The sequence below is a fragment of the Ursus americanus genome, chromosome 24, assembly GCF_024610735.1.
Source record: "Ursus americanus isolate L20-20 chromosome 24, mUrsAme1.1.p, whole genome shotgun sequence".
Classification (NCBI taxonomy): Eukaryota; Metazoa; Chordata; class Mammalia; order Carnivora; family Ursidae; genus Ursus; species Ursus americanus.
The window spans coordinates 15,939,153-15,953,307 of record NC_142150.1 but is presented as its reverse complement, the minus strand read 5'-3'; the positions used below and the strand labels follow the sequence as shown (position 1 = coordinate 15,953,307).

The 14,155-nt window shown below is 40.1% G+C and overlaps 1 protein-coding gene across 6 annotated transcripts in view; it reads right to left on the bottom strand.

Annotated features, from left to right (window-relative positions):
• Window positions 1-14,155, bottom strand: part of LOC148107847 (uncharacterized) — a 638,616-nt gene that overhangs the window by 528,807 nt on the left and 95,654 nt on the right. The window lies entirely within an intron of this gene.

The following is a 14,155-nucleotide window of genomic DNA, read 5'->3' as shown; positions in this document are numbered from 1 at the left end:
AGTAAATGAATCAGGCCAGTAGCTGCCTATCTCCAAACTTATTATTATTGTTATTATTATTATTATTATCATTATTTATGTTATGGGAGAAAAATACTGCTATTTGGTTAAGAAACTGTTAGTAGGTATTCTGTTATTTGAAGTGGAAAACATTCTTAACTAATTTTTTTTTCTATTAAAACTAAGCAGAGGTAGTTCCTGCTTTCATGGAGCTTAGAATAATGAAAAATATTAAAATAGTATAAAAAAATCTGTTCCAATTTTGTTACTGGCTATTGTTTCAAACTGGTCTTTTACTGACCATTCTTTAGAAATCATTCTTACTCATTGACTTTTTAACTTATATAAATTCCACACATGAGTCTAAATTGTGGATTCATGCATATGTGTGTGTACATGTATGTGTATTACATGCATGCACTAGTACCATGGGGCACCATATTCAAAGAATGAGTGGATGTCTGTGCCCCAACTGGAAACGGCATGAATAAGATGCCTCTCCTAAGCTCTGAAGGGTAAGGTCCAAGTTCAGTAGTTAGACCAGTGAATTAGTGGTTAATTGAAAGGGTCACCACTGAATTCTCAAGAGGAGAAGACATGAGTCACCTTGCCTTTACATTCCATGTCCTTCACGGAAAAAGGCACGAATGAGAAATTCCAGCTTCAAGCTGGTTTCCCCTCATATGTGACCTGAGGCTCCAACTGAGAGGCTGCAGTTCTTATGACTCACAATGGACAACAGGATTTGCCCCTAAGGATACAAGGACAATCACTCACACATGTGCACAAAGCCAATGAAAACTCTCCATGAAAAAGTATCTTTACCATCCTCTGTCATGCTTATTAATTATTCTTCCACAAGCTGGAGGACAGAGGGCCCCCTAGAACGCCAAGCTGACTGAGGTAGGCACCACATTCATCACTGGACAACTGGTGGAGGCTGACATAATGTATACAGACCTGATTCCAGACAGAGATAACCCTCCATGGCAAAGGCTCACAGCCATGCGGTTTCCCAGACACCTAGTGCTTAAAAGACAGGTTGACCTTTTCAAGTTTAACTTCTCAAGATACACATTCACCTCACCAAGAGGAAAAAAAAAAAAAGAAAAGAAAAAGAACATTTTGCTTATAGTTCAACACAGGAAGTCACTCCCTCACCTGCAGATATACCGTCAGTCTTCAGATTTCTAGTATGCAGTACAGTCAGCAAGACACGGCCCTGTATATAGTTCAATATGTGATCCATTCACTTGCTAAACTGCATATCAAATGAGCTCATATATTTTAAAGTACTTGAAAACACTAAAATACTGTATTGATAATACAGTGTGAGTGCTATGAATACTAAAGCACAGTGATGATGGTTATTATGTCTTTATTCAAAAAACTTTAAAACTCCCATTTTCTACAGAATTAAGTCCTAACTTCTTATCCTCAAGAGGGACTATTTATTCCCCTTCCGTGAGTCTTTATAAAAAAACACAAGAGGACTTCAGTTCCACTTCCCAAAAGGTAGTAACACTAAAGGCACACTCCCTAGTCTTTTCTGGTACAGTGATCAATATAATTGATGAACACAGTAACCAGAGAGTGAGGCTACCCCACTGATCTGTTGACAAAGGGCACCTGAACCAAAAGGCAGATCTCTACTTCTCTGTTTCAAGTTCAACCCTTGCAAACAGATGGGGGAGGGTATCTAGGTCATGTAGCCTCAAGATTTAGGCTTAACTCTTTTCTAATCTAATTATTCCCAGAAAGCTCTATCTAATGTTGGTTCCTTGTCCCATCTGGCTCTTCAACCAGAAACCTTAAAATGAAAAGAGTGGGTAGCAGAATTCAAGCACAAACTTATGCTGAGACCCCAACACCATCAAGGCCCTCCATAGATGAGGGAGAGGCATTTTAGGCTGAAGAAACAGCATGAACAAAGGCAGTGGACGGGACAGAAGAAGCATTTGGGGAGTATTTACTAATCCAGTGTAACTGTAGCATTCAAGAATCTACAGACATACAGTAAGAAATGAGACTGGAAATACGCATCTTCATGGGTAACAGAACAGAACTCGCATGAAGTCCTACATAATGGTTTGTTGAAGAAACAAACGACTTAATTTAAAATCCACAACAATCCTATTATACCAGTGCTGTTATGTGAACTTCATAGCAGAAGAAACTAAGGCAATCTAACTTTAGAATCTATGCTCTTAACTGTAATTAAACTACCCCATACATAATGACTGACCAGGGACCAGAAGAGAAAAGTAAGGAAAGGAGGAAGGAATAGAAGAAAGAAGCAAAAGTGGGAGAGAAGAAACCAAAAGTTTAAGATAAAAATTAGAAGAATGCATGATCGGTTACCTAGTTAAGTTGCTGGGAGAGAATAGAAAGAAGTGGGAATGGCTGGTTTTCTACTGTAGAAAATATATGAATGACAATGGTATGATGAAATGACTTAGATTTTCCCCTCCCCAGAAATTCTCCAGTGGTGCAGTGACTATAATGGCTAAAGGACTCTGTTGAAAACAAAGTCATTACATTCTCCCAGTTCAGAATAGGCTAAATTTGGTTTTTCATACATCCTGCTTCCTCTCCACCTGAATATAAAGAACCTCAAGCTTATTTGATGGTCTTTTCCAAAGAGAGATATAAAATGGGACAGGAAGCCCAGAAGTCTGCTGTTGGAAACTACTATGTTTGAGAAGAGATGCTATCTCCCGTCCTTTGGAAGAGGAAAAAAGTACTTCACGGTCTCTTTCCCTGAAGTCATCTCAGAAGAAGGGTACTAAAAGAATCATGCATAGAAGTTGGAATATGGATCCTAAGAAAAGCTTGACACCTCACTTCTGGTTGGGATATCTTACTAATGTCTGGTTTTGCTAACCCATTTCTGGGTTTTGGGGGTAGAGAAAAGAGCATGGAGATATGGAGTTGTGACCCACCCTGCCAGAATCCCAAGTTTCTGAGATGTAAAAGATGGAGCTCACATTTGCCCTAGATTCCATCAGAAGCTGGCTCTTAGGCTGGAGCTGTAAGACTGTTGGAGGCAACTACCTACTGGAGCAAAGAGAAACATCCATCAAAGGACTACAGGCCACAAGCTGGAAGTCACAAGCTAGAAGGGGAGCTTCAAAAGTGGCCACAAATAATAAGATTCCTTAAGAAAGATGAACTTCTACACACAAGTAGCAGAAGCTACAAAGCCTACGAAGTAGACACTACTAGTATTCCTATCCTTAATATCTGATTGAACTGATTCCTGGACAGTTCAATGTCTCCATCCAGGTCACATGGCTGCCCAGAGACAGTCAGTGCTAACCCACATCTTCTGATTCCTTTTCTAGCGCTCACTTCATCCTTACTCTTCAGGTCACTTGTCTCCAGCTCAGAGACACAGGAAGGAATTGGTATTTCAGGTCCATTGCAACAGAGTCCTGAAGCAGGTAGTTTGCCACATCACAGCTATGGTCACTGCCTAGAAATATTCTCCTCAAATCTAATTCTGGCCTGTAGAACATCCAGTCATAGCTGTACCCCCACCATTCTGAATTACAAAATACAGCAGCATGACTCACTTTTCTCTCAGCACCAGCCACCATGGGCTAACTGAAAGTAAAAAGCAGGCACTCACCAAGGCCATCACTGTGAAAATACCAGCAGCAGGTGAAGGCGGCAGGGGGTGGAGCTTATCTGAAAGGTACAACGTGACCAAAAGTTGAACTTCAGCTCCAGAGCAGTAATGAGAAATTAATTTCTACATTGAAATGGAAGAGGAACTTTTACAGTATTGCATGACGCACAAAATCATGGCAGTTTTCTGAGCCAGGGAGTCAAAGTGGAAGGAGGAAATGGATTCCTTCAGGCACTTAAATATATCATCAGTCGCACATTCCTAAAATATCTGCAGAAATGTCCCTAGACTGCAAGAGGATAGCCAACAGGGGCCAAAGATGAGGGTGTAGCTACCTTAATATTTCCTTTTGTGTCTCTTATATCTCTTTCAGCTAATGCCAGGGAAGATTTTGTAAAACAAAGTTATGTAGGAGGCTTCGGTGACCTTTCCTCCTACCCCTGTGTTAGTTCATGTCTACTAAGAAGCAGAATCCTACTTAGTATTTGATATGAAAGGGATATATTAGGAGAGGGAGCAGAAAAAGGTGGAGAGAGCCCTCAGACCAGGATGTAGGTCTGACATCTGTACAATGAGAGAAGGAAGGTAGGAGGCTTGGAATAGAAAGAGTTTTAGACTGCAGCATAGTTCTAAGAATGCTTCAGCTGGCCCTGTGAGTGCCTTGGAGTCAACACAGTAGTAGATTCAGAGGGGCAGCAGGCACAGCTATCAGTTAATTATGTTCCTTAGAGTGGGAGAACTGAATAACACATTTTTACCATCATGACATCCCTAACCATAACAGTCAGGGCTCAGAGTTCAAAAAACCAGAAATCAAGGTTAAAAAGGAATTTATAGGAAGGCATCAGTCAGCTTACAGGATTTACGGGAAGGCTGGAGGAAAGTCTTAGGAAATGGGCAGGAATCAAGTGCATGCCTCAGAAAAACTCTGATCAAGCTGCTGCTACTGCTAGCACTGGACACCAGAATCCATACTGTCACTGCATAGTGGACACCACCGCTGGTGACACTATTATCATGACTAGTCATTATATATCACTGCCACCGCTGCTACTGGCTGAATAAATTCTGAATTGATGCAGCCTGATTCACTTGATTTATATTTAAAATATAGGAAGGGGCACCCAATTGGTCAAGCTTTAGTCATATGTCCTGGCCCCAGATAGGGTTGTCAAATTTAGCCAATAAAAACATAAGATGCACAGCTGACTTGGAGTTTTCGGTAAACAATGACATTTTTTATAAGTATATCCCATGCAATATTTACTACATACTTAAACTGAAAGATTATTTGCAATTTATCTGAAATTTAAATTTAACAGAGTGTCCTTTAATTTATCTGCCAACTCTCCCTTCCAGAGGCCAGCACGTGGAGAGAGAGTGAGTGACTGGCTTTTAATGTCTGGTATATAAGGCCGCAAACCATGCCTCCCACCAAGATTCACACAATGGTGAATTCTCCAAACATGAAAAGGAGATTCTTATATTGTGCTGCCATTGATGGGGATATCTACTCCTTAGAGTCAAATTAATATGGCATTCCTTGTCATAACCAATATAAAAGGAGATCCAGTTATATGCTGCTCAGGAACACATTTTTAATTCAAATACCTCAAGGACAGGATGAAATGAGCAGAAAGCAATGTTTGTTCTTGCTTCTCATGGAAACTTGGTTTCTACAGTTGTGTAAGTACAAAGCATTTGATATTTCATGGATTTTTAAATGTCCAAATCTGGGCTTCATCCAGAGACAATAACGCATAGAGGCATAGACATGACTGACTACAATTGCATCTACCAACTCTGTTGGGCTGGTGAGTTTTGTCAGACATAGGCTCTTTGAAGAATTTCATAGATAGAGTGAGTACTTTGGGCCGGGGCTGTTACCTTGGAACTTTGATGAAATAAGGTTTCAATGAGCACCATATGATCTGCAGAAGCTTGGCTTCCAGGAAGCCATCCCTGGATCTAACAGAGAGGTTCTACTGCTAGACCCCTGGACCAATCTGCTTGTGCCTATGTTTTTCAGGTGAATCTACCACCTGGACAGGAGTCATGCCCTGGGAGGGCCAGGAGTCCCTCTGAAATAGGGCACACATAAAAGGGAAGTATTATTGTCCTTGAAAAACAGTTTTCCAGATAACCAGAACCATGTGTCCCAAGCCTGTGGGCCTTTGTTCTCAGCAGGGTGTTAGAGGCTGTCCAGCCTTGGAATGTGCTTTTTCCAGGCAACCAGGACCAGGTGGGGGAAAGGATCCTCACTGAGCCCTTCCCCCAGGGCATCTCCAACTTCAAGGTCCCCCCAGGGCAATCAAATCACTTCATCTCTGTCTTTTATACATCCTCCTATCAACCTTTTCCAAACAGAAAAGAGGAAAATAATGTTTTCATAGTGTTGCCCCTTCCTAAGTGACACCTCACCTTGTCTAGACAGTTTCCAAAAGAGCCTCTTTTCAGAGCCCTCTTTTGTGTGCTGGGTGGAGAAAAGGAAAGTGTTTTCGAAAAGTCTCACTGTGATTTTACAAAAATGTCTCAGATGATTCTATTTTGCAATCTCCCCCTGCCCCTGACACACACACTCAAACACATATCAGATTTTAAATCATTTGTTAGCTTACTTTATTCACAAGTATGTATTAAGTATATTTATCATGAAGTGCTTGGCATTATGCTAATTACTAGTGATATGAATATAAAAAAGATAGAGCAATCCCTGCCTTCACAGAGTTTTCTTCTTTATACAGCCCACAGAAATAAGTATAAATCTCTACATACAGTTCATTTCAGTTAAACTAGTATTTATTGAGTGAATTGGAATTGCCGAGGATGAAGTCTCTAGGAAAATAAAATCTTATTGAAGGTATGGTAGATGCTCTTCTTTTTTTCTTGCCCTTCATCAAATAAATATTTATTAAATGTTCATCATGTGTCAGATACTGTGCTAGAGTCTAGATATCCAAAAGTGAACAAAACTCTCAGAGGAATTGCTCTTGTGGAGATAAAGTCTAGAGGGAGAGAGAAACATTAAAAGATCATCCTTAAAATGAACTGTGATAACATTTATGATGGTCCATGTTGGTTGAATGAATAAACGAATAAGGGGTACTATGAAAGCATTCAACAAGGATGTCTGATAAAGGCCACAGGTCAGGGAGTTTAGGTCTAATTCAGCATGTAAGAATAAGGCTAAGTGGTGGGTGGGAGGAGGAGTGAGAGAGAGCCAGGCACTGACTGGACTGAGAATTTATAAATTTTGTGTCAGCTTTTTTTTTTTTTTTTAAGATTTATTTATTTATTTGAGTGGGGGGAAGAGGGAGAGAGAGAATCTCAAGCCAACTCCCAGCACAGAACCCTTGATCTCACAACTCTGAGATCATGACCTGAGCTGAAATCAAGAGTTGGACTCTTAACAACTGAGCCACCCAGGAGCTCCTTGTGTCAGCCTTTTGAAGTATTTATTATTATCCTCATTTTGTACACAAACTGTGACTCATATTTGAAGTAATTTGGCCACTGTCATAGGGCAGCATAGTAATGATAGAGCTTGGATTCAAACCCAGGACTGTATGACTCCAGAATCAAATTATTTTCATCACACATTTCCTTTCTCTATAACAAGCAACATAATACACATTATGACCTCACTTCCTACCAGCCCATTGGCTTTGTGCTCCTCAAATATATCCCATCTCAGGCTTTGTACTTGCAAAAACAGAAACCCACTCAAATGAGCTAAATAACATAGGAGGGAAATATTGCAAGGACAGAGGGCTACTCAAGAAGCCTAAGGGAAGGAGATGTAAAAGAGGGACCACTGCAATTACTCTTTGCATCTCTCTCAGGAAAGATGAGTCAGTCAGTCATTCAGCAAACATGTACTGGACTCCTGCTATGTGCCAGGCACTGTGCTAGATTCTGAGGTGAACACAACAGTCTCACCTCTGCTTCTCTTGTCACATTTGAATCCTCTGTTGCTCTTTCTTCCTCTCTCTCCTTGTCATTGGTTTTACCTGATTCTTTGTGCAGACAGCCCCAAACTAACAGTCCTTACCCCACCACGCCCTTATGCCCTTTGAAGTCTAGAGTGTACCGAAATATGAAGTTTCTGAGTTTCAATTCTAAGTTCCATGAAGAGAGAATTCAAGGACCCAATTGGATGATTCTATTGTCCAATTAAGTGATCATCGAGTGCACAAGGGGTCAGAGTTACATGATTCCCTGCCTGTTCAGCAAGGATGAGAGAAGCATACTTTGTGTAGGGAACTTGGGAAGCTCTCTAAAAAGGGACTGAAGGTATAAATGTGTGTGTATGTGTGTGTGTGTGTGTGTGTGTGTGTGTGCATGTGTGTGTGTGTGTGTGAATATTATTCAGCCATAAAAAAGAATGAGATCTTGCCTTTTTCAACAACATGGATAGACCTAGAGGATATTACTATAAGTGAAATCAGTCAGAGAAAGAAAAATACCATATGATTTCATTCATATGTGGAATCTAAAAAACAAAACAAATGAACCAACAGGATTTTAAATACTGAGAACAAACTGGTGGTTGCCAAAGGGGAAGTGGGTAGGGGGATGGATGGAATAGATGAAGGGGATTAAGAGGTACAAACTTCTAGTTATAATATAAATAAGTGACAGAGATGAAAAGTATAGTATAGGAAATATGGTCAATAATATTGTAATAATGTATGGTTATTGGTGACTACCCTCATTATGGTGAGCATTGAGTAATGCATAGAATTGTTACACCTGAGACATTGTTTGTCAGCTATACTTTAATTTTAAAAGGGGACAGAGAGAGGAGACATTAGTACAATGGGCATCTTCACCCATTCAAACTTTATATGCCATCTCCATCATTTGTACCCTTCATGGAAAATACTCAAGGAAAATACTCTGGCACTGTTTATGAATGCCCTGTGAAAGGACACACTCTCCTAGGATTTATCATTCCTGCTCGCTTGTAACATGTTCAATATAAATCATCAGATGACCCATCTACATACAGACACTACCCTTTAGGACTGCCACAGATAAATCAGCATGAAATGTGGCAAAGAAAAAGGGACGGCGTTTATGTCTCTAATTTAGTGTTCACTAAATGAGCAACTACAGTGAAGAGAAGCAGATCCAATAAAAATTCCTGGCATTCTTCCATTCACCTGTACTGCAATTCAAGGTACCAAAAAATCTCCTTTAAAATATAGAACCTGTAAAAGACAGGGTGGTTCATGCTGAATCAATTATAAGGATGTCTAGGCAGCGCCTAGGTAGCTCAGTTGGTTAAGCATCAGACTCTTGATTTTGGCTCAGGTCATGATCTTAGGGATGTGAAATTGAGCCTGTTGTCAGCTTTCACACTCAGCAGGGAGTCTGCTCGAGATTCTCTCTCTCTCCCTCTGCCTCTGCTCCCCCCCCCAAACAAATAAATCTTAAAAAAAAAAAGCTGTCTGGAATATGAGTCATGTGGTGCTCAATAGATTATTGATTCTTGCCAACGGCGGTAATGTTCAGAATTTTTAAAAATATTTTGATTTAGTTCATTTAAACCTTGCCTTGTAAGAGCTGAAAAGAGGCAGAAATCTGAGGGGGGAACAGAATCATGTGTGATGGAGCCAGTTCCACTGTAAAAAAAAGAAAAAAGCCTCCCAAGATACTTCTAACCATGATAGGTGTCAGGATTAGAAGAATTAGAAACGTGAATAGAGAGAATGGTCCTTATATGTGTCTCTGCTTCTCAGAGGAGTCTTATAAACAAATGGGAAGTAGGCAATCAAGCTGGAATGGAAGGGTTTGATGAACCTCATGTGGAACAGAAATGGCAAGGGTGGCCCACTCCCACCACCACCCAATCAATCTAACCAGTAAAACCTTTAAGATCTTCCAGGAGGCAATGTACACAAATATTTGTTTCCTAAGGATTCATAGAACCAGCAGCAACCCTAACCTTATCAACAATAGCTCCCTCATTTTACAGGTAAGAAAAACTGAGACCCAGAGAGATGAAAGAACATCATCTAAGATTACAGGTAGTCACAGGTCAGCCATGAGAGCTGAATACAACCACTAGATCTGAATACACCCCATGGTAGGCAGAACTCTGAGATGACCCTCTATGATCCTCATCATTATATAATTCTCTTCCTTTTGATTGTAGGTGGAGCCTGTGGATACATAGCACTCCTGTGATGATGCTACATTTTATAACAAATGGGAGATTATCCTGGGTGGGCTTGACTTAATTAGATAAGTCCTTTAAAAGGCTGTTCTCTGCCTGGTTGCAAAACAGGAAGTCAGAGAGACACATTCCAGCTTCCATAGAAGAAAGCAGATATCTACTTTAAGAGCTGCCTGACGGCACCATGTGACAAGGAATGGTGGTCTGTAGGAGCTAAGTGCTATCTCTGGCCAACAGCTAACAGGAATATGGGAACGTCAGTCCTACAGCTGTAAGGAAATGAATTCTGCTAGCAACAAGTAAGATTAAAAGAGGACTCTGAGATCCAGATGAGAACTGAAACCAAAGCAAACATCTTCATATAGGACTGCCAAGACATTGAACAGAAAATCCAGCCATGTCATGCTCAGACTTCTGACTTAAAGAAATTCCAAGATTATAAATGGGTAATGTTTTCAACTGCTAAGTTTGTGGTAGTTTGTTATGTAGCCAATAATAATAATAATAATAATAATAATAATAATAATATAACAAGAAGAATAATTAATAATAATAAATTCCACAAGAACTTCTCTGGATAAGGCTTTTTTTAGTTAATTTTTTTTAAAAGATTTTATTTATTTATTCGACAGAGACAGAGACAGCCAGCGAGAGAGGGAACACAAGCAGGGGGAGTGGGAGAGGAAGAAGCAGGCTCATAGCGGAGGAGCCTGATGTGGGGCTCCATCCCATAACGCCAGGATCACGCCCTGAGCGGAAGGCAGACGCCTAACCGCTGTGCCACCCAGGTGCCCCTAGTTAATTTTTTTTTAAGATTTAATTATTTATTTTGAGAGAGAGAGAGGACACGTCCCCACATGAGCAGGGGAAAGAGCAGAGGGAGAGGGGGAGAGAGAATCCCAAACAGACTCCCCACAGAGCCCAACATGGGGATGAATCTTACAACCTTGAGATCTTGACCTGAACCGAAACCAAGAGTTAGATGCTCAAATGACTGAGCCACCCAGGCACCCCTAAAATTTATTTCAGAGTTGAAACTTATCACGGGCAACTGGGTGGCTCAGTCAGTTAAGCATCCATCTCTTGGTTTCAGCTCAAGTCATGATCTCGAGTCAGAGGATAGAGCTCTGCACGGAGCTCCACTAAGTGTGGAATCTACTTGTCCCTTTCCCTCCTCCCTCCCCTTCTGTTTCTCCCTCTCTACTCCTCCCTTGCCCCACTCCCTGCTCCCTTGAGCAGGTGCACTTTCTCTCTTTCCCTCTCTCTCAAATAAATAAATAAATAAATGTTTTTTTTTAAAAAAAGAGTTGAAAATTATCAAACCAGCTTAAGTAGAATAGAAAATGGTCGTAGGGGAGGAGCAGTTATAATAAAGACACAGAAATCTCATAGAATCCAAGAAAAATAATATCAATAAAAGACTAAGCTTGGTTTCTTGTAATAGCTTTTACAACTGAATCAACCACCTCATCCACTAATTGTACTGTGAACCCCATGTTCCAGCCACATGAACTATTCCCAGTCATTTAAACATACTTCCCTGCTTCTATGATGTAATAGTAAATAAATTTTGTCTTGTATACGCAGTCTGCTAGACTGGTCATAGCTATCTGTAGTGTTGTATTGAGGAAGGTTTTGAGAGCAAGGTTTTGGGATCAACGAGAATAATGAACCAAGATAAAATAACAGGTAGTGAAAAAAATTTTTTAAATAAAAAAATAACAGGTAGTGGCTAAGCCAAGTCAGGGGATGATAGCCCGTGTAGCATCTATTTGCTAACTCCATGTCTGCCGTTGCTTATTCTGTATCTTCAGCTTGAACTAGCTGCTTCTTATCCTAACCTGCTAGCCCAGACTCTACCCATCATTCAATTGATTGACTTCTACCAAGAAGTCAATCAATCTCTCTTTACTTTCATCCATTCACAATTAAGAATTACTCTCTTCTTCCTCTTGGTCCCAGAATACTTTCTCCCTACCTCTATTTTCAGATTTAATATTATTATGAGTTTGAGTTTTGTCCTCCACAAAGATATTTAAATTCCTAACCCCTTGTACCTCTAGGGTCTTTGCACATGTGATTAATTAAGATGAGGTCATACCAGACTAGGGTGTGCCTTTAACCCATTATGACCAGTGTCCTTATAAGAGAAGAGACACAGAAACACAGATACCCTTGTGGAAAGACGGCCATGTGAACACAAAGGCAGAGAATGCAATTATGCTGCACAAACTGAAGAATGCCTCGGGTTAACCGGAAGCTAGAAGATTCAGAGGGAGATTGATTCTGCTAACACCCTAATACTGGACTTCCAGCCTCCAGAACTGTGAAAGAATAAATTGCTTTTGTTTTAAGCCATCCAGTTTGTGATACTTTCATATGCAGTCCTAGGAAACTAATACAGGTATTCTGTCGGTTTTGTGCAAATTTCTGTCTCCCTCCTTAAATTCTAATCTCCCTGAATACAGGGTCCTTGTTCTATTAATCTTTTTATACTTCATGACAGATATGCTCAGTAAATTTTGGATAGATGGATAAATAGCAGATGGATTTATTTATTAACCCATTAATTAATTCAGCAAATATATACTGAGTATCTACTATATGTTGTCAGATACAACTCTAGGCCTTTGGGTATGTAGCAAAGAACAAAATTAATTTTTAAAAACCTGACCTCAAGAAGCATATAAATGAATGAATTAAAGATGGATGGATGGATGGATAATGAACAACTGCCAAAAGAACCTTAGATCTTTTCGTCTGGACAGGATTGGTCCAGACGTCTGAAATAACTAAATTTGCAGAATGAGTTTACTAAACTCAGCTTCTAAAGTTAAAGCATTTGTTCTGAACCGGGGGCAATTTTGCCCCACCCCCACCTCACCCCAGGGGGTGTTTGGCAATGTCTGAAGACATTTTTTGTCTTTGCAACTGGGAGGGAGGTTTACTGGCATCTAATAAATAGAGGCCAGGTTTGCTGTAAACATCCCGTAATGCACAGGACAGACCCCACAGCAAAGAATTATCTGGCACAAAAGTCAATAATGCTGAGGTTGAGAAGCCTTGAGTTAGAGGAGGTCAGGGAACCTAGGGAAAACAAATCTATAGCTTCTCCCATCAGCTAAGCACTGTGCTGAGATATTTACATATGTTAATGTTTTTAATCCCATTTTAGAGATGATGAAACCAAGGCTCAGAAGTTAACATTCCCAAGAATAAACATTTAGTAAGTGGTAATACCACCATGAACCCAGGTCTGATTTCCCCCCAATGTTATTTCCCCCTTAACACAGCTGCTTCATTCAAAACTTCCCTGATTTGAAATTGGAATTGAAATTGAAGCCTGGGGTTGGGGGAGGGAGGAAGGGTATTAAATCCCAATGAGTAGACAAAAGTTCTGGGGGCATTGTTATACTACTAGGTCTTTAAGAGAGCCTTGCAGGGATTCGGGCGTCTTGGAGAGGGCAACCCAGTGGTGAGGAGGAAAACAGTCTTGGAAACAACAAATGAAAGGGAAGTGTGGAGACAGAAGATCTGCCCTTCCCCTAAATCCATGAACCAGATAGAGACATAGGTAATGAAAGGTAATTTTCTAATAATACAGAAGTTCTATAAAACTAATGAGAACAATTGTTGGAAGAGGAAGAGAAATATCTGGAATGAAATCGTGAGAATATAAAAGCTACAGCAAGTAGAAAAAGATAGACACAAGAAATAATTGGGAAGAGGGGTTGGAAACGCAGTGTATTTGTCCATTCAACTGATGTCTAGTAAGTGCCTACTTTGTGCCAAGTAATATGCAAACAGTGGATTATATATTGGTGAACAAATAGATGTGATCCCTACTATTATTAAGTTTATTGTCTGGTAAAATAATAGATCCACTATCTCATAGTAGGGGTGTGTGTGTGTGTGTGTGTAAATATATTTAGTCTCAATTAGATTTAGTGGCAGTCAGGAGAAGCAAGAGGCTATTTTGCAATCTCGAGTTTTCATGTTTTCTTAAATTATGCATCCTCTGTCAGTCTCTTTACATGCTTTCTTCAAGGGTAACAGCATAATGATGATAATAATCTTCTTTCTTGTGTTCAAAAAGATTGCTCAGCAGCCTCTGATGAGGCTTAAGGAGTTGAGGAAAAAAGAAAAAAGAGGACTGGATATGGAGTGGCACATTAGAGGAAATTATCTGGGCGGATTAAGCTCTTCAGAAACACAAAGGCTTTTTCTACAGTGACCTAGTTGAAATGATTTAAAACACAGTTGGCACTCTAATAATATTATAATCCTAATTTTCTTGTTGGTTTTCCCTGCCCCACATCTTCCTCCCACAGAGAGCTTCATAA